A 20404-nucleotide genomic window follows, 5' to 3' on the forward strand; every position below is an offset into this window, starting at 1 on the left:
ATTTTTAAATTTTTAAACTCAATATTTTTAAATTTTTAAACTTTAAAAATCTATCAAAATTTTTCTATTGATTCTATTTTTACGATATTTTCAGGGTCAATGTGAAATTTTATGTTCTTTCCAATAAACCGAATATAATATTTTAGACAAACGTTTTTTTTAAAATTCACGCCCCCCCCCAGTGTCACCCATTTTGAAATGTCTATTAAAAAGTAAATAATTAATTTATGTCGCACAAATTGAAGAGAAAGGGTCAATAAATAATATATTCAAATTTAAAACAAAAAAAAAATCGCTTTTTTAGAAATTTACCTGTAAAGTCCGAAGTTTAAAACCTTATTTTATAAGAACACATTGTTTTTTTTTTCTGTCTTTTTTTTGTCTTTTTTTTTTTTTAATGAAACCTTGGTCCTTGCTCCTTTAATTGAAAAAATAATTAGGGCTTGAATTACATTTTTCGAGGAGTTATAAGCTTGAAAAGACAGGGGGTCGAATAATTCACGCCTCTCATTTTGAAATGTCTATTAAAAAGTAAATAATTAATTTATCTTGAATAGTTTTATATATCACAAATTGAAGAGAAAAGGTCAATAAATAATATATTCAAATTTAAAACAAAAAAAAAAAATCGCTTTTTTAGAAATTTACCTGTAAAGTCCGAAGTTTAAAACCTTTTTTTTAAAAAAAAACACATTGTTTTTTTTTTTTTTTTTTTTTTTAAATAAAACCTTGGTCCTTGCTCCTTTAATTGAAAAAAAAGATTAGGGCTTGAATTACATTTTTCGAGGAGTTATAAGCTTGGAAAGATGGGGTGGAATTATTCACTATTTTCACGAAATTTCTGACACTGGGGCAGTGGGCACTCTCCTACAATTCCGCCCAATTTTCTAATTATCGCAAATGAGTTACTTATAATGAATAGAATTAATATTAGGAAGCTAGTGAGAATCCCGAGTTAGTGTCTAGCTTGGACGTAAAAGCTGAACGCTAGAAAACTTATTGGCACTTCTGCAGATCAGTGACATGTTAGCAAAAGAGACGAGTTATCGACAAGTGTTCTCTGAACCAGAACCTCAAATATAAACAAGTGTTTACGATAACGCAAAAATATATAACAAAGTAAATAACACAAAAATATGAAAATCAAAACATTTATTGTATAAAAAATGTATCAAAATATAATTTTAATGTATTAATATAATTTCTTTTCAATAAGTGATTCATAATTGAAAATAAATGTGATAAAAACATGAAACATTTATAGATTGTTTTTAGAATTTGTTTTTTTATTATAGTAAGGTTGTATAAAAATGTAGCAAAATATGATTTTAAAAATATGAAACATTTATAGTTTATTTTTAGAATTATTTTTTTTTATAGTAAGTTTGTATAAAAATGTAACAAAATATAATTTTAAAAACATGAAACATTTCTAGATTGTTTTTAGAATTATTTGTTTTTTTTATGGTAAGGTTGTATAAAAATGTAACAAAATATAATTTTAAAAACATGAAACATTTCTAGATTGTTTTTAGAATTATTTGTTTTTTTTATGGTAAGGTTGTATAAAAATGTAGCAAAATATAATTTTAAAAACATTAAACATTTCTAGATTGTTTTTAGAATTATTTGTTTTTTTATGGTAAGGTTGTATAAAAATGTAACAAAATATAATTTTAAAAATATGACACATAGAGGTTTAAGAATAATTTTTTTGTACAGAAAGATTGTATAAAAGTAGCAAAATATAATTTTAATATGCACGCACTTTTAGAAAAGGAAGAGTTGTCGACCCCTGTTCTTTGGCTGACAAGTGACATCTGTCGGCAGTTCTTGATACTAAAATACACACATTCGCCTCAGGTCACTGACATGCAGAAGTGCCAATTATTTAACGCAAACAATTTTTGATATTTATGCAAAATGCGGACCACGTTATTGTTGGAATATTCCAACAGGTTATGTAAACTACTGGAAGGTGTTGAACGAAGACTTTGTGGGGAGGGGAAACATTGGCCAATGTTTAAAACATTATGAAACAGCTAAAAAATAAGGAAAAAAACATAGAAAATCAGTCATTGTATCAAGTTCTGTTTTTATTTTTTGACTTCCGGTTTCTGCTGTGCTGACCGTTCTGCTTCGCGATGAATGCTATGTAGAAGTCCCTTCTGATTAATGTTTACCCGTTTTAAAATATTCTATTATGAAAAAAAAACCAAAAAACTTTCAGCTAATTATTCCTCTGGCCTTCGTCAGGTGGTAATCGCGATGGGATAGGAACTCCAAATTTCCTAACTGCATCTTCAGCAATTACTGCCTTCCATAGTTGTTGTCGTCTCACCACATTTTAGCCAACTAAGCCGCTGGCCGGCTTTGAGTAGGATTGGAACCGCTATCTTCAGACAGTGCTCACCTGGAACCGTTACCACCTGACGAAGGCCAGAGAAATAGTTGACCGAAATGTGAAACAACAACTAAAAGATGAGGCTAATAGTCCGCAATGAATAAATAAATAAATGAATAAATAATCCTCATCTCAATAATGAATCCCTATTAATTAAATAATAATAAAAAAAAAAAAATAAGGCAAGTTCGTTTGCTTATTTTAAAACTGATAAGTATTAATCAAAAGAAACTCTTCCAGGGCATTGTGAAGTAGAATGGTCAGCAGAAACCGGAAGTAAAAGAAAACATGCGAAACTTAAAGGTTAACCAGAATTTCAATGAAAAAATATTACAATGAAAAATTATAAGAAACTTTAAGAATATAAAAGGAAAAACTTCAAACCAAAGATAAAACATTCACTGTATGGCAAGTTTTAGTAATAAATATCTTTTTTGTTTTTTGTTACGCAAAATAATATAATGCAATAACTAATAGTAAACAATTGTTTTAGATTTTTTTGCCCCCTAATTTTCGACCAGACAGAGGAAGCCACCATTTATCAAGACCCAAAGCCCACCCAAGGGTACAAGTTAATGTACGTACAGTAATGGAAATTGGGTAGAAACTAACTATTTAAGGGAACGACTCGACAAAAATTTGTTTTCATTGGACTTGAAGACAATCATGTTGTTAGCTGGAAAGCAAGCTCACAGAACAGAGTTCCACAGCCGGGCATTTCTAGGAAAGAAGCTTTGTTTATGGAACTTGCATTTAGATTTTGGCACAGATAGAGAGTGGAGGAAATTGTTGGTTGTAGTTGTAGCTAGGCGAGTGCTTTTTGTGAAAGTCTGGTGTTGGGAAGGGAATCATAAATTGAAGCTCCGATGAGCACCTGCCATGAGAATAACAATAATAATCTGAGAAAGATGTTTCAGGAAGGAGAAAAGGGCATCACCTATCAGATTTTTAAGCCGATTTTGAACTCTGTTAAGGCAGGATGGATTGCTTTGAACATCTCCTCCCCAAATGTAGCAACAGTTCTGCATTTTAGGATGTATTTGGCTTTTGTACAGGTAGAGGATTGTGTCAGGAGTTAGATACCTCCTGGAGTGGTAGAATGATGCAACTATTTTTCCAATGCCCTTGGCATTTAATATAAATCTTCGATTTAATATAAATCTTCCATTTCAGGTGAGGAGTGAAAGTCAGTCTCAGAAGCTTGTTTGGAGGTACACAAAGCAGGGTGTTTCTTTGAGACTAGAACCATTCATATCAACTGGGGTCGGATGGGAATCAGTGCATTAGTGATGACAAGATAGCATCCTGGTAAAGCTGTTCAACTCATTCCTAAAGGAGAAATGCTTCACACCTTGGAAAACCTGATTAGTTTTCTAAGTATTTGGAAATTGGTCATCTGCATCTCGGTACAAACCAATTAATCTTCTATGTATCCTGAGTAAAGTGTTTGAATCATTGATAAATAGAGAAATTGTCAACTACCTCAACAAAAATAATCTGCTCAGTAACAAGCAATATGGCTTCTGTCCTGCAAAATCTGCAGGTGATGAGGTGACTATAATCTCACATAGGATCAGAGAATCTGTTGGCAGTGGAGAGGGTTCCTCTCTAGAGCAGTAGCTCTTGACATATCAAAGGTATTTGATAAGGTGTTGCATAAAGGCTTACTTCAAGATTTCCAGCTATGGAATATCTGAAAATGGTTTCTCAACCATCGAATCTTTTCTCTTCGATAGGTTCATAAAAGTAGTCGATGAGCAGAAGTTGGAAGCTCAAATTATCAACACTAGCGTGCCTCTGGATCAATCCTAAACCCAACTCTCTTCCTTATTTTCATCAATGATCTCCCAAACCATATTCTAAGTTTATTCATAGACATATATGCAGATGACACTACTATCTATGGCAACACCTTAAAGGTCAGCAATAATCATCTTAATCAATCAATCTTAATCATGTGGTCCAATGGGCTAAAAGGTAGCTGGTTAATTTTAATGCATCCAAAACCAAGCTTCTATATTTTCACTACTAACTCCCTGATCCCTGCCTAGTCCCAATTGATATGAATAGATCTAGTCTCAAAGAAGCACCCTGCTTTGTGCACCTTTAAACGTATTTGCCATTTAAATAATTTTTTTTCTTTTTAAATTGCATGTATATGCACATATTTAATAACCTTTATTTTTGTCTATCACTTCCCTTCCCCACCTTTTTTATGACAAAATTCAATAATTGCACCTGGAATCTATTGATTTTAAACAATTTTTACAAATTTATTTAATTTTCAGCAATATCACGTTTGCTAAGTTTTTCGATGGTTTACATAACCTGCTGGAATATGCTGATAAAACGTTGATTTTAGCATGGTCCGTATTCTGCATAAGTACTTAAATTTTTTTATTTTTTGCTTGTTGTTTTATGTTCAGAATAGGGCAATGGGGTTTGTTTTACAATAGACCGAGGTATGAAAAGCGGTCAAAAGCAAATATATAACAAATAATTTATCAAAGGCCCGATTATTTACCCTTCTACCTAGCTGGATAAGTTTTTAATGTTTTTATTTACTTTAAAACGTTTATTCAGTTCAAAAGACAAGTAGTTTAAAACGTTTATTGTTGTTGGTATGTCCGGTGTATATATACACCGAACATACCAACACTTTGGTTGCAAATTAATTATGTAACGAGGTGAGGAATGATAGATGAATAAACAGTTAGACATTTCTCTACTCGAACATACCCGTCTATTTGTTTTTTTTGTTTTTCTTTTCTTTACTCTTGTGATTCCGGTTCTTTCCGCATTTCTTTTGACTTTTAAAACTCCCATATATTCCTTTACCAGCAATGCTTCAAGCAAACTACTATTTACTTTTAAATATATATTTTACCATTTACTTCACCCCAAACAAAGCACAGTATCACTTTGACGTGAGAGTCTACTATTTGGGACCAAATTTACAGGGATACTATGTAGGGAGTTGGGCAGTGAGATATCTGTTCACATTATTACACTTGAACTTCTGTGTATCAGTACAGTCAGGGGAGCAGAGACCCGGGAGGGTATTCCAAAGTCTAGCATTTCAAGGAAGAAACTATTTGATAGAAAGCTCTATTTCTATGGTGTGGGGGTGGAATTTGCTGCTTGTTAGGTTATTTGGAGGTATTTACATTGAGGGGATACAAGTGCTTTGATATTGTTGGAGCACATTTCATTAAAGTACTAGTAAAACAGGCACAGATTCAACATTTCGGCAATGAGACAGAGGCTGGAGTTTGGTTGCTAGTGCGAGACTTATTAGGTTGAAGATTCTTTTTTTGAATCCTGTCTAAGAACGAGAGACTAGTGGCAGATGCATCAGCAATACTCCTTACATGGGCAAATGATAACTTTGTAAAGATACAGGATACTCTCAGGTGTGAGTAATCTTCTAGTACGGTAAAGAAAGCCCACCTTCTTCGCAGTAGTCTTGACAATGACCTCAATATATTTGTTCCAATTCATGTTGCCTGTGAATGCTAAACCAAGGAGTTTGAACGAAATACTTTCAGGTAGTGTATCATTAACCATGGCAAAATCAGTGATTGAGAGGGTTAGAGGAAAGAAGCTTAGTCTTGGCAGTACTGAATGTTACCATCCATTTTCCTCCCCATTCCTCTAGAGACTGGAAGTTTTTCTCTAAGGTTTTAGCCAATTCCCTAGATATGTTTCCCTTCATTTTCCGCTTGAATTTGTTATAGAGCATAGTGTCATCAGCAAATATACCCAATTTTGTCGCTGGGGTCATTTATGAATATCAGAAATAAGGTTCAAGGATTGACCTCTGTAGCACATCCGCATATATATCATGTTATTGTGACGTATGATAATCAAGGATGACCTGGATTTTTCTCTTAATTAAGAAGGATTTGTTTATATTAAGTATTCGTTCAGTAATACCATATGTTTTAATTTTGATGAGAAAACCATTGTACCACACCCGTTCAAAGGCGTTTAGATATCTCTATGGTTACTGCCCTAGCCTTTCCTTCTTTATTCAGTGCATAGTATATAATTTTGGAGATTAGTTAGGATTAGGGCATTAACTGGAGTAAAAAAAAAAAAATGTGAAGTGTGAGAAAGACAGAAATAAAAAGGGAACCTAATAAAATCCTCCATACACTAGCTAAGATATGAATTAAAATTAATCAATAACTGATTTCCTAGACAAGTCCTTAATGCATCATGACTAACATTCGTTTCTGCAACTCAAAACCCTAAGGTACGTCCTAATATCACTTCCTGTCACTTGATATAGCTGCGTAGGTATAACTCACCTTTTAGAAAAATCTACAAGAGAGGGATTGGCCCTAATACAGATTTACAGGTAATACTTGAAAATCCAAAAACGGTCATGGGAAGTGAAGACCTCACTTCTGTAGACTACTTTACTGCAAGTTGTCTATATCGTGTTTCTCATAATGGTAAAACTTAGGCAAAAACGTTTTATGTTTCTATCTGAATATGATTGCTGTATACATTGATAGGCTCCAGGCCAAAAGATGATATTTCAATATGTGAACCATGAGACTTGTGACAAACCTAATCAGTGACTCAAAGTCTCATTTTCGTCGCCACATCGCCTGCAAATAAATCGATAAGTAGTTGTTTATAGTCGATGTCCAGCGAGTGATGTTACCAGATTTGTCCACTCTGAGTCTTGTTTGGTCGTTGGGACTGGGCTGTTTGTTTAACAAGGGTCCTGATTGATGAGAGGATTCGGTCAGACAGGCTGCCACTGTCCTCACATTGTTTTTGATAGTGTACAATCTGTTGAGCCCCGGTCTCTGAAGCCGACATCACTGGAAAGTAAAGCTCATTTCAAACCATAAGAAAAAAAGAATGAGTCAATAACTCAGCTTATCTTATTATAAATTTTCCTACTGTGTGTGTGTGTGTGACGTGGTTTATCTCGACCTACGGGCAACCCACCCAGGCAAGTTAGGTATCGAAATGAAGCTTATGACCTAGCAGATGTTTTAGTGATATTTATATCCATGTTTGGTGTATGGAAATGCAAAAAAAAAAAAAAAAAAATGCAAAAAAAATAACGATTTACTAAACGTTTTATTTACTGGATATTTTTCTGGTACAAGAAACCAAGTTTACCCAGCTGGGTAAACTTGGGTCCTTGTTGTATAAAAATAGCAGGATGAAAGTTACAAAACTCTGATCATTCATAAGCTGCTGACTCCAATACAAATGCTAGGGAACTGGCGGCTGCTAGTATTAGTAATGTTGGGGTGGTCAACTTAAATCTGGAGACTTGTTTCTTCACAATGTAGATTCAGTGACTTGGAACCGAGTGAGACTTAAGCCAAGGGGTTTTCTTTTCTTTGAATGATGTTGGTTCCTTGCCAGTCAGGTGGAGTGTGTCCTTGAGGCTTTTTTTTTTTTTTACTTTTCATTATATTGAGAATCAAGTAGGCTTAACCCCCACCTCCCGATCCACAGAATTTCATTTCACAAATTTCAGTAAACTAATCTCAGGTAGTTTTTGAAATTCTCAAGCTCTAAAACAATTTTCCTTTTCTTCTTCCTCAACTCTGTATCTCTGATGATGACTGCCACTTTCAACAGGAGAGTCTATTGCCTTCACTACTTTTCATCATCACTCGCATGGGAGGATCTCTCCTCCTCTTGCCTCATTTGCATAACCAAAGTGTTTTTCCCAAATGCTGTTTCGTGCTATTTCGTATAAATAAAAAAAATAAGTAAATTGGTTATCTTTTTTACCAGTAGTAGAGCGGCCCTTCCTAAATCCATTCTTTTTCCTGAGCACTTTTTTGATCTTTGGTTGGATACAGTTGAGAAGCATGGCATAGATTTTTGTTGCAATTGTAGTGAATGTTATTCCTCTGTAGTTGCTTGGTATGCTGAGATCACCTTTGTTGGGGAAGGGAAGTATGCATCCTTCTTTCCACAGATGAATATATATTGATTATATATAGCATTGCATGAATCAAGAAGGATGTCATTGAAGCCATCTGTCTTCCAGCCTTCTGGAGGAATGTCATCTAAACCTGCAGCTTTACAATTTTTGGTCTTCTTTAGTGCAGCTAAGAATTCCTCCATTAAAATCTTCTTTCTCAATATTAAGTTCCTGTTCAACAATCAAATGTCGGGAAACTAATCAAGAGTCAAAGCCAAAAGCCTTGAGGCAGACATGTTCTTTGTAGATTTCCCCAAGCCTTCAACTCTGTACAAAGAAGAAAAATGGCCAGCATCTTAAAGGTATATGGCATTCCAAACAAAGTTATTAATGCTATCATGGTGCTATACAAACACACTCGAGCAGTGGCCAGATTGCCAGATGGTGACACTGAATTCTTTGACATCCATGCTGAGGTTCTTCAAGGAAACACTCTAGTCCCTTTTCTTTTCATTGTCTATCTTGACTGTGTACTTCACACCTCTGTTGATATACACAGCACGCTGGGTTTTACCTAAAATGAATCCAGAAGCAGACGTCCTCCATCAACACACATAACTGATGCAGATTACACAGACGATATTGCTCTATTCGTGAATAACACTGCTGATGTGCAATCACTGTTATGTGAACTAGAAAAGTCTGCAAATGACATTGGTTTTTATGCTAATGCGGATAAGACAAAATTTATGACTTTTAATGCAGAGAGAGAGAGAGAGAGAGAGAGATCAAAGCTCTAGAAAGAAGTCAAGTCACTGAGTTTATGTACCTGGGCAGCAAACATAGGTTCCACGAAGAGAGATATCGAAATTCGCATCTCAAAAGCATAATCTGCAATGGATAAGCTGTGGTCAGTATGGCCTTGAAGGCTAACTGATAAACTGAAAAGGCAGTTCTTCAGAGCAGTGCTGGAGTCTGTCCTTGTTTATACTGCTATAACCTGGACATTCACTAAAAGATTGTAAAGAAAACTAAACAGCATGTACACCCATATGCTACGAACAATGTTAAATATATTTTGGCAAGATCATTCCACGGAGCAGCAACGTTATCACAATCGACCTGCCATATCTACTACTATCAGAGAGCGATGTCTACGATTTGCCGCTCTCTGCCAGAGGAGCAAGCAAAGGATGGTGAGAAATGTATTGCTGTGAACTCCACAGCACGGGCGCACAAGAATAAGATCTTAGATCCACGTACATTCAGTAAATTGCACATGACACCAACTGTGATCCTGAAGATCTGAGGCAGCTGATGGAAGATAGGGAAATCTGGAAAGAGAGTCACATTGGTTCAGGACAGAAACCCAACCAGATATATAGATAGGTTATCTTTTGGGAATAACTGAATCCTTGAATGATAATTAATGGGCACTTGAATTCGTATCCACTATCTTGTTTTTCCTTATTCAAAGAAACTCATAATATCTGACCTATATTTCGGGTGACCCACAAATAACTTGATCACCCAAGAAACAAGGTTGTTTTTCTTAACAAGGGTGGTATTCAGATGGAACTTGTCAAACCGCCAAAAGGCGCCATTTCTGACATTTTTTTTTAGATACTTTTATAATCCAAGACAGCAACTTTTTCAGTTGGTGTTTTTTTAATGGCTGTTTGTGTCAATCCCAGTTACCATGGAAGAAGACAGATTTCTCCTTTATCAATTCAATGTATCCATAAATAAATGTGTGTTAAATCAATGCCATAACAACCTTTCTTAACAATGCTCTTTCTTTTCATTGTCATCATCATCGTTATTATTGTTACATCCAATGACACTGTCACATAAATTTAATGTAAAATGAGTACCCATTTCTGGGCCAATTAGTGGTATTTGGAGACGTGTAACTAATTTAAAAAAAAAAATTGAAGGAAAGCAAAATTGGTGCGATAGGATTTTTTTTTCCTAGCCTCCTTCCCCAAGTGTGTGTGGTGGGGATAATTTTTTTTTTTTTTCTAGCCTCCTTCCCCAAGTGTGTGTGGTGGGGATAATTTTTTTTTTTTTCTAGCCTCCTTCCCCAAGTGTGTGTGGTGGGGATAATTTTTTTTTTTTTTCTCATAATGAAATAAAATGTGGAACCAGTATTTAATGTTGATGCTAATTCCAAATATAGATTGGTAGCCGTGACGTCAGCAGTTCCAACTATGAATAAAAGAAGTCAAAGTAGTTATGACCTTTACAGAGTCGGCAGACAATACAAATCCTTTTTCATTACTATTTGAAGATGAACTTTGCGTTTCTACATGCAACTATTCTGCCTTCTGTGGGAGATTGCATGTTTTTGTGTTGATAAAGGCTTTCTACGGAAGGACCTCACCGAAAATCTATCTATCTATATATCTATAAAAGTGAACGTGTCTGTCTGTGTGTCTGTGTACATTTCCCTACGCAATAACTCTGTCAATTTTTAGTCTATAGACTCAAAATTTGATGTACAGAGTACTGAGAGTTGGGAAAATCTATGTGATCGGTCTTTGGCCAGAAATTTGGCTGTTAAGGGGTCAAAGTTCAACGATTTGACCTTTGAGAACTCTACCAAACTCCTCCACCAATTTTCTTTTCTACAGGCGAGGGGGGGGGTCGCTTTTTTCGCCGATATTTTTGAAAGATATCCTCTCCTTTCGATTGTCTAGCCTTAATTTAAACATAAGTCACTTCAGGTTTGGTGGTGGTCGTAACCGCAAAGACATCAGGTTTTTTTTCCCGTTCTTTTCCTCCTTCGCGGTATGGGTTCGAGCCTGCCTTCCTACTACCACTTTTATTTTTATTTTTATTTTTTTGCTCAGCATACACATCCAAACACCCGGGCAACGCCGGGCTGAAATGTTAGTATATCTATAAAAGTGGACGTGTCTGTGTATCTGTGCGTCCGTCTGTGTGTGTAAATTTCCCTATGCAATAACTCTGTCAATTTTAAGTCTACAGACTAGAAATTTGATATGCAGGATACTGAGATTTGGGAAAATCGTTGTGATCTGTTTTTGGCCAGAAATTTGTCTGTTAAGGGGTCAAAGTTCAGTGATTTGACCTTTGAGAACTCTAACAAACTCCTCCGCCAATTTTGGGTCTAAACACTTGAAATTTTAGATATAGGTTCCTTGGACATAGATTTAACTTAATAACTTGATTTGAACCCAAAACAATAATTTTTAAGGGATCGTAATAGGGGTCAAAGTTAAAAAAATTGACCACTTTTTTTTTTTGCTCAACGTACATCTCCAAACACCTGGGCAACGCCGGGCTGAAATGCTAGTAAACAGCAAAAAAGGAAATTCATTTATTTTTTTTTTTTTGCTTTCTGAATGCTTTCTATCTGGCCATGTCTTTGCCTTCTCCACTTCTCTGGCTATGTCTGTTCCCTTTGACCCTACCCACTCTCTGGCCGTACCTTTTGTTCTCACGTTGAGCACCAAAGGATGGCCAAATGGAACCCAGAGCATATTCGTTTGCCTCCGAAACAGAAACAGGCAAACGAGCAAAGCTTGTTAACACCCTATCTTAATTATATAACTTCTATTAAGCAAACTTTTCCCACTTCAACACCTTAAAAATCAATTTTTAGCCGCATCTATTCTTAATTGTGCGATTTTATATCGAGTTAAATTACATAGTCTGCCGATCTAGCTTGATAGTGCAATTGTAAAATAGAGACCTTTAAGAACGCTCACAAATTTTAGATATTAACATTGTTGATTTTAGATTGCATTTTTTGTCTTGGAATTAAATTTTATTTTTAAAATGTAATTCAATGTTTTAATTATTAGCAGCCATTTATTGTTTTATAATACGAAAAAGTTTCACTTAAAATGTTCTTAAGTAACTGGTTTACAGGATTTAATGAATTTAAATGCCAACAACTGATATGGGTAAACATAAAGTAATTGATAACAATATAATATACGTTGAATAAAAGTTAATCGAACATATTGTAATGTTTTTTTGGGGAGAGGGGGGCATAGGGAAACATTGTTTTTATTGTTTAAATTTGGATATACCCTTTGTCCACTGTACTTCTGCAGTATATATATATATATATATATATATATATATATTAAAACAATTATCTTTTCAGAAAATTGAATACAAGATGAAAAAAAAAGAAAATTCGCACAATTTTCATATTTCAATTCGAGCTAGGCCGAAAAGCTACTGAAACAGCTCGCGATATCAACAAAGCGTTTGGCCCAGGAACCACTACTGAACGCGCAGCACAATGATGGTTTAAGAAATTTTGTGATGGCGATCTTGAGAATGATGAGCATAGTGGTCGACCATTCGATGTTGACAACGATCAATTAAGAGCCTTAGTCGAAGCCAATCCACGCACGACTGACCGAGATTGCTTCTGAATGAGACATAATGTATACAACAATTTCCAACCACTTGAGAGAGATTGTAAAAACAAAAAAACTTGATAAATGGGTGCCTCATGAATTTAATGACAACCAAAAGAAATGTCATTATAAAGCGTCATCTTCCTTTTTTTATGCAACAAGAACGACCCGTTTCTCGACCAGGCTGTGACTTGCGATGAAAAGTGGGTTCTTTACAACAACCAGCGATGCTCAACTCAGTGGTTAGACGTTGACAAAGCTCCATGACACTTCCCGAAGCCAGAGTTACACCAAAAGAAGGTCATGATGACTGTTTGGTGGTCTGCGACCAGTCTCATCGTTACAGTTTTTTTAATGCAGGCGAAGCCATTATAGCAGAGAAGTACTGTCAATAAATGGATGAATGCATCAGAAACTTCAACAACATCCATATATAGATAGAGAATTGCATCAGCAGTGAGATATCTACTGGATCGATAGAAGGATCCGACCATTTTTCCAGCGGCCTTGGCAACAGATTTGATGTACATATTCCATTTAAGATCAGGAGTAAAGGTCAAATGCAGGCGAAGCCATTATAGCAGAGAAGTACTGTCAATAAATGGATGAAATATATCAGAAACTTCAACAACAACACCCAGTTTTAGTGAACAGAAAATGCCTAATTCTCTTCCACAACAATGCCCGACTGCACGTTGCTAAACCGACCCTGCAGAAGTTGAACAAATTCAGCTCAGTGGTTAGACACCAATGAAGCTCCATGACACTTCCTGAAACCAGAGTTGCACCAAAAGAAAGTGTTGCTGATTGTTTGATGGTCTGCGACCCGGTCCCATCCATTAGTTTTTTTTTAATGCATGCGAAACCATTACAGCAAAGAAGTACTGTCAACAAATGAATGAAATGCATCAGAAACTTCAACAACAACACCCAGGATTAATCAACAGAAAAGGCCTGATTCTCCTCCATGACAATGCCGACCCTGCAGAAGTTGAACGAATTGGGCTACAAAACTCTGCCTCATCTGCCATACACTCCAGACCTCTCACCTACTGACTACCACTTTATCAAGTATCTCAACAACTTTCTACGTAAGAAATGCTTAAAAAGCCTAAGCGATTTCATCACCATCAGAATGCAAGATTTTTACATTACTAGCATAGATACACTTGTTTTTTTTTTGCATTGGCAAAAGTGTATTGATTCTGATGACGCTTATTTCAATCAATAAATTTTTGTTTGGTCTGAGATATGTTCATCTGAATTTAAGTTCAAAATCGCAAGAACTTTCTTGTCAACCTGATATATATATCAGGTTAAGAAAGTTAGGTAAATATAATGCTATGCTATAACAGAACACCGACCACTCTAATTTGTTTTTTTGGGGGGTATTCAAAGTCACTGACAACGAATCTGATAATCAAACCCGGCACAAATTTACCATTTGCATGGTATTAACCCCTGAACCCAGGGACTATTTTCCGCCATTTTACAGTTTCCGTGTATGGTACGCACATGCGCGCGTTAGCATAAACATCGGCTGTTAAATGTGCCTTCGCGTAGCAAACTGCATTCTCACATGGCGTACAAATCTTCCGCGGACAATTTAAAATTGTATGAACAGGAAATAAAACAAAAGAAAAGCACTCCAAGTGGGGTGAGGGTATAATGTCAGAAAGGCATTTTTTTTTTTTTTTTTTTTTTTTTTTCCAGAACATAGAATTTTCATTTTTTTTTTTTTTCTTTGGTGGACAATTTAAAAATGGAAGAAAAAGTTGTCTAAAAAAAAACAAAACATTATAGCACTTTTGTGTGTGTGTGTGTGGGGGGGGTTGTCTTACGTAGTTTTTAATGCATTTTAATTGATCTAAAACAAAGTTTTCATGAGCGGGTTACAAAAACATAAGCACCAATCATTTTTATGTTTTTCGTTCTTAGAGAGGATTCAATTATAGAACTTGTGCGGCTTAACAGGTGCTTCCACAGTCTAATTAGCCGTCTTTTCTGTAAGTAACACTACAATGAAAAATAACATTTAAAAAAGTCTTCATTTTTCGTTTCAAAAATCCGTTCAATTTTCTATGATTGTCTTCCGAACCAATATAGGTAGTCACAAGGTTTGATAACGTGACATTACTTAACTTAAAAAAAAAAAAAATCTGAATGTAATTTACTTTATTTTTTTATCACTGTAATTATTTAACTTATCCCGGAGCGTTTGCTATTTAAAGTGTCTTTTTCAGTAAAGATGAATAGTCCCTTAATCAAAAACAACGATTTTTTTTTTTTGCTTAGTATTAAAACAAAAAAAAAAGTGTGTGTGTGGGGGGGGGTATTTTTTATGAGACGTAGTCGGCATTTGCGACCTTAGTGACATTTACCGATTAGTCTGATTACTTTTTTTTTTTTTTTTACAAATCTCAGCTGGAAACTGTTTTTCCTTAATGAACTGATCGCGCAATTCTTAACCTTGGCAATTGGCATTGATATCTCCACCACAAATGTAAGAATGAAATTAACTTGATTAGATTATTTCCTATTTTAGTCACAAAAATTTAGTGAGGAGTTCCTCCAGCACTGCTTAGAAGAAAAAAAAAAAAAAAAGCAGTGCTTCACTGCTTTTCGCTTCAGTGAAGCAGAAGTACTGCTTAGTGCTTCGCTTCGACGCTTCAGTGAAGCGTCGCTTCACTGCTTTTCATTGCTTCTAGACAGATTTTTTTTTTTTTTTTTAGATAGGTTGAAGATTAACTTATCTTGCCTTTAGTTATATATTTGTTTCTTTACTATTTCTTCGGTTTGTTGTCTACAGTAAAAAAAATAAAAATAAAAAATGTCCCATCTTCTAGTTAAAAAAACAAACATAAAAGACACTCAAGTTGTAGCAAGTTTCGTTGTACACTTGAAACAGTCACCAGTCAGAAAAAAAAGGGGGGGGCGGACCTGAACGAGCTTGCCCCGACCACTATCTGCTGTAAAATTAATTCCTTTCTATCTTTTATTTATTTATTTTATTATTTTTTTTTTCGGGTTATCGTCGATAACAGAGTTAACTTTCATATTAGCAGGAAAAACTTCTTTTTAAAAGTTTATTTAATGACTTGGGGATCACTTTTCAATTATAACGTTCTATTAAATTGATACCCCACTTTACAGTCAACACAACTTATTTCCGTTTGAATTATTACAATTATATTTTACATCACAGGACACAGCGGACATGTGACACCTTAATAGGGAGAGTTTTGTGCTGATTATAAGTTGAAAAGTGATTCCTTGCGTTAAAAGTCATTAAATAAACGAAAAAAAAAAACACCTGCTAATATGAAAGTTAAGTCTGTTATCGACGATATTCCACAAAAAAAAAAAAATTATAATTTTACGATAGGGGCAAGCTCGTTTAGGTCTAAGGGGGAAAGCTCGCAAAAAAAAAAAAAATAGATGGCCAACCAAGGAAGAATTACAATTTAAGTTCATAATTTTTGAGTTGAAATTAGAGAATCACGTTGTTGACGCCAGTGTGCTTCTACTTCATGGATACGTAAACCTCGCAAACCGTGATTCTGACACGTCGTAGCCGAATACAAAGCGTGACTTACGAAGGTCACGGTACAAGCCCAAGTCGTTTTCATTTAAATTGACATAGAAAATGATAAACGTAAATTATCTGTCCCTCTAAGCTAACTTTTTTCTGAACATTTTGTTTAATAATAAAGATGGTCATCGGTTCCTGATGACTTTTTGGTGCTAGTGCACTTACTGATCCGCGCTATTTTTTAAAATCGTATTTCCAATTTTAATTAAAGTTTTATGATATGTTTTTTTTTTTTTTTTTTAATTTTTTTTTATTCAATTGTAAGGTTAAAGTACAGAATAGGTTCAAAACACCCTCACCTCCCCATCTTAAGAATGACTTTTTAAATAATAACGTCATTATTTCAGCACGGATTGCACTAGTACCAACTTTTTATTCCAGCATTTCGCATCTCCGATGGAGTTTGCCATAATTTTCCTTTCTTTCTTACGTAAACGGAGTAGGGGGGGGGTATACAAAAAAACAAACCCCAATAAAAAATAAAGTTTCTTGGTAGTAATTCCGAAACTCATTTCATTTTTATTTACATGAATAAAATAGGAATTAACCGTTTTATTATATATAGTCATTTAAACTACTCGTGATCGTGCGGGCGTGCGAGGACAAGCGAACTGTCGGGGCAATTTTTAATTTAAGCAACCTTAAAAAGAAACAATAAAAAATCTCCAATCCTTCCAAATCAACATTGAAAAAAAATAAAATGAATAAACAAATACATTTTATTTGTTGGTGTCTCCACTGACTGCACTTCCGATTGCCCCTCCCAATGTTAAGAATGGCTTCTCTAAATAATAACGTTATTATTAAAAAAAAAAAAAATTCTTAATATGAGGAGGGGGGCGTTTTATTTGAGCTATTCTGTACTTTCACCTAACAATAAAAGATATCGTAAAAATTCAATTAAAAATGATGCAATAACCGGAAGTGGAAACACTAACCATAACCGTTTCGGTCTAGAAGGATTTCAACTCCTCTGACCGAAGACAAAAACAGATCTTCATTCAAAGTTCAAATATTGGGAAACTCTAAAAAAAAAAAAAAAAAAAAAAAAAGATTTTTCTGAATTTTAGATGAGTTAATTAAAAAAAAAAATGTATCTCTAAAATAGACATACATTTTTTTCATGTCTATTTTCTCATCTTGCTTATTCACAACGTTTCGGCCGATGTAAACACCGACCTGCGTGTATCTTTTCGAACTTTGGAACCTTTTAGTTGAACATGAGAACTTGTTTGGAATTTCGAATAGTTTGTTGTTATTACGTCGACCATAATTAGGCGGAAGTAAGCAAACCTTCAACCTCGAGGAGATTGTGAGGCGTGAGGAGGGTAAATATCTAGATACGCTACAACAGAACACCGACCACTCTATTTTTTTTTTTTTTTTTTTTTTTTAATTTTTTTTATAGGTAATTGAGGTCGCTGACAACGAATCTGATAGTCAAACTTGGGGCAAATTTACCATTTGCATGGTATTAACACCTGAACCCACGAAATACTTTCCACCATTTTGCAGCTTCCGTTTACGCTACGCGCGTGCGCTGCAGCAAACGACGGCTTGCTTCAGCAAGCTAACTGCCTTCTCACATGGCGTATCAATCAAAAAATTACGGAGATATTTTTTAATGACTTACAGTTAAAGAAAGTACAACAAATTGGGGGAAACCTTTTTTTTTTTTTGTCTCACGTAGTTTTTAATGCGGTTTACAAAATCATAAGCACCAAACATTTTTATGTTTTTTGGGTACTGGTCGCGGTAAGAGTTCCCTGCCGAACACCCTCAAAAAACAATGACTTCTCCCCGCGCAGCCGCAAAGGACATGTTTTAGTTGCCATAGTAACAACTTTGTATCGACATTGTTTTACTGTTTATGAATATTGAAATAAAATATATTACTACACATTAATAATATCTCACTTTTAATCACTTTTATCGACTTTTTAAAACTTTTTTTTACTCTTTTTAAATGACAACGTTAATGTTTATGAATATTGAAATAAAATACATTACTAAACATTTATTAATATCTTTCTTTTTTTTTTTTACTGTTTATGTGTCAATTTTATCGACTTTTTCTTTTCTTATATTGAAATTTTATATATATGAAATATTGAAATTATTCTTATATTGAATATTGAAATAAAAGACATTATTACACATTTATTAATAATATCTTCTTGAATATTAAAATAATTTCCCAACTTTTTTCATTTCTATGTGTTTTTAGTTTTGTGTGTTGAATGAAACTTTTTTTTTTCATTACAACAATAGTTATCGACCCCGGTTCTTTGGCTGACAAACGACATCTGTCGGCGGTTCTTGAAATTTACTTACCACAAAGTGGTGATAGAATAATAAATTTACTTACGTTTAATCAATGTTATTTTCTTTTTTAAATAGCATTTTCTTTTTAAATGACGACGTTTTTACTGTTTATGAATATTAAAAGAAAAATAATTACTAAACATTTATTAATAAGAAAATGGGTGCTAGTGCACTTATGATCCGCGCTATATTTTAAATCGTATTTCTAAGCTTAAAGTTTAGTGTTTTTTTCGTGCTGAAATAACGTTATTATTTAAAAAGCCATTCTTAACATGGGGAGGGCGCAAATTCGCCTAAAAAAGTAGAATCTCATTTTACGGAATTAGCTAAGAGTGTTAATTTACAATAACACCTATGGCACCATTGGCACTTCTGCATGTCAGTAACATGAAGCGAATGCGTGTAATTTAGTTTCAAGAACCGCCGACAGATGTCGTTTGTCAGCCAAAGAACCGGGGTTGATAACTATTGTTGTAATGAAAAAAAAAAAAAAAGTTTCATTCAACACACAAAACTAAAAACACATAGAAATGAAAAAAGTTGTGAAATTATTTTAATATTCATTTTAAGAAAATGCTATTAAAAAAGAAAAAGTCGATAAAAGTGAGACATAAACAGTAAAACAGTAAAAAAAAAAGAAGATATTATTAACAAATGTGTAAAACGTAGTCATTTAAAACAGAAAAGAAAAAGTCGATAAAAGTGACACAAACAGTAAAACAGTAAAAAAAAAGAAGATATTATTGATAAATGTGTAGTAATGTCTTTTATTTCAATATTCAATATAAGAATAATTTCAATATTTCATATATATAATATTTCAATATAAGAAAAGAAAAAGTCGATAAAATTGACACATAAACAGTAAAAAAAAAGAAAGATATTAATAAATGTTTAGTAATGTATTTTATTTCAATATTCATAAACATTAACGTTGTCATTTAAAAAGAGTAAAAAAAAGTTTTAAAAAGTCGATAAAAGTGATTAAAAGTGAGATATTATTAATGTGTAGTAATGTATTTTATTTCAATATTCATAAACAGTAAAACAATGTCGATAAAAAGTTGTTACTATGGCAACTAAAACATGTCCTTTGCGGCTGCGCGGGGAGAAGTCATTGTTTTTTTAGGGTTTTCGGCAGGGAACTCTTACCGCGACCAGTACCGTTTTTTGTTCTTTTTTTTGCGGGAGGGGGGATTCCAGTTATAGAACCTATGTATGTAGATTAATAGGTGCTTCTAGTTTAGTTAACCGTTTTCCCGTAAGTAACGCAAGTAAGTAACGCACCGACATTTACCAATTTTAGAACAACATTTAACATTTTTCGAAGATTTTACTGTTTACATTGGGGACACGAGCGGTGTGGCGTTGCCCCCCCCCCCGCTCGCGCCCCCAATGTAAACAGTAAAATCTTCGAAAAATGTTAAATGTTGTTCTAAAATTGGTAAATGTCGGTGCGTTACTTTTTGAAAATTTAAAAATTCTATGTTCCAGAAAAAAAAAAAAAAACGATTAAATTACCCCCTCCCTCTCCCCAATTTGGAGTGCTTTCCTTTTCTTGTTTTATTTCTTTTTCAGCTAATTTTAAATTTTCCACCCAAAAAGTGCTATAATGTATCTTTGAAAATTAGAAAATTCTATTTCTGGGAAAAAATTAAATTGCCCCCCCCCCCCCCAAAAAAAAACCTTGGTGTGCTTTTCTTTTCTTGCTTTATTTCTTTTTCATCTAATTTCAAATTTTCCGCGAAAGATTTGTACGCCATGTGAGAAAGCAG

The 20404-nt window shown here is 34.2% G+C and overlaps 1 protein-coding gene across 9 annotated transcripts in view; it reads left to right on the top strand.

The window, feature by feature from the left end:
• Positions 1-20404, top strand: part of LOC145293934 (KICSTOR subunit 2-like) — a 229609-nt gene that overhangs the window by 110272 nt on the left and 98933 nt on the right. The window contains exon 1 of one of the 9 annotated variants that reach the window (XM_080140764.1): positions 14587-14718. The exons of 6 other annotated variants lie outside the window; for them this stretch is intronic. The gene's annotated coding sequence lies outside the window, so the exon portion shown is untranslated. Of the gene's footprint in view, positions 1-14586; positions 14719-15062; positions 15216-20404 lie in introns of those variants that run through there. 2 more of the 9 variants (XM_080140771.1, XM_080140765.1) reach the window with 2 other exon arrangements.

Source organism: Euprymna scolopes, chromosome 15, assembly GCF_053919585.1.
Source record: "Euprymna scolopes isolate OS-2025 chromosome 15, ASM5391958v1, whole genome shotgun sequence".
In the NCBI taxonomy this organism is placed as follows: Eukaryota; Metazoa; Mollusca; class Cephalopoda; order Sepiida; family Sepiolidae; genus Euprymna; species Euprymna scolopes.